The 1,540-nt window shown below is 41.6% G+C and overlaps 1 protein-coding gene across 1 annotated transcript in view; it reads right to left on the bottom strand.

The window, feature by feature from the left end:
• The window catches only part of COL24A1 (collagen, type XXIV, alpha 1), a 438,816-nt gene that overhangs the window by 296,680 nt on the left and 140,596 nt on the right, over positions 1-1,540 (bottom strand). The window lies entirely within an intron of this gene.

The raw sequence follows: 1,540 nt of genomic DNA, 5'->3' as shown, positions 1-1,540 counted from the left end.
AGTTTCTCAGGAAGGACTAAAGAAATCTTATAAGGTAGATAATATACACTTAAGGGAGTATAAGTTTTAAGGAGGTGGTACAGCCCAACAAAATTCTGGACTCTGGATTTGGATCACCTGGCTTCAAATCTGGGCTCAAACTTATCAGCTCAGTAGTCATGGGTTGGTCTGAGAATGCAATGACTTAACAATTGTGGCCAGTCCACTGAAAATAGTAAATAAATGTGAGGCACCCTCAGTAATTTTATTATTACTACTACTACAAATCTTACCATTATGTTAGGGAAAAGTTTAAATGTTTCAGACTCACACAGGTTCTTTGACTCTAAATCCCATACTCATGTTATCCCAAGATGGCAAGTTAAAGCTTATGCTGACTTAAATTTTACCACAGTTCCAATAACTGAGCTCCTGACTTATTTATTTTTATTTATTTGATTTTTTTTAGAGAGATGGGGCCTTGCTTCATCACCTAGGCTGGAGTGCAGCAGCATTATCATAGCTCACTGCTGCCTCTAACTCCTGGGCTCAAGAGAAGCTCTCACCTCAGCCTCCTAAGTAGCTGAGACTACAGGTGTGCTCTACCTCACTTGGCTAATTGAAACATTTTTCTCAGCTTTATTTTTTAAACTACTTTTTTATTTAAATAAGGAGAATTCTTCCCTATGGAAAGAGCTAGCACAATCACATATTTGAAAGGAGAAACAGTAGGTACTGAACTGGGGGAAAAGGGCGAAGGTTGAGTGCCAGCACCAGCCTGGAGAATCCACAATTCCACTTCCTATCCAAGCTAAGTTTCCCAAAATAATATATAAACAAGCTGCACATTATACCTTTAGCCATTGTCTGCCCTTTCAAATATCTGGTCTACATGAAAAGACAAAGAGGAAAGGCCAAAACAAAAACAAAAGGAAACAAAAACAAAACGCAACCCTTTCAAAAACGAAAGAAAAAAAACCCCAAATCTTTTTTACTACACAAGGCATGAGGTCAAAAGCTTAGAGTACAGCTTTTAAGCCATGGAAGAAAAGCATCCACATAGAGCCTTAGCAAGAATTTCTACTCTGAGGCTTTGTAACATGCTGAAGACAGGGCCCTAGGGGTGCTGCTGCCATCTTGGAGGCCACCAACTGAGGTGGAGAATCAGTGAACAGCAGGTCTCATGCACTTGGAAGATCACCAGCCAAATATGCACTGGTGGCCTGGTGGAGCATGGCTGGATGACTGTGTAACCCCAACACTGAACCACTCCTATCCCGGATGACCTACTTCTTAGGTCTGTCTCATATTTCACAAAAGAGCTGGAAGTCCGCATTTCTCATTCATCACAATACAGGACAAAGCACACATACTCTAGTATCTTTGGTCATCAAAGGCCATTTCCAACAAACTCTCAAAGGTTTGCTTTGCAAGAAGTGAAAAGGGACAAATGAAGATTTGAAGGGCAGCCTGTAGCCACTTGGCAGAAGGAAACCAAATGGCAGGGAGGGGGCTTCACCAGAACTGCCATGCTGCCACAGTGGGCCAGGCTAATTTTCTT

This window comes from Mandrillus leucophaeus, unplaced genomic scaffold (assembly GCF_000951045.1).
Source record: "Mandrillus leucophaeus isolate KB7577 unplaced genomic scaffold, Mleu.le_1.0 Scaffold235, whole genome shotgun sequence".
NCBI classification, from domain to species: domain Eukaryota; kingdom Metazoa; phylum Chordata; class Mammalia; order Primates; family Cercopithecidae; genus Mandrillus; species Mandrillus leucophaeus.
This window is presented reverse-complemented; position numbering and strand designations above follow the sequence as displayed.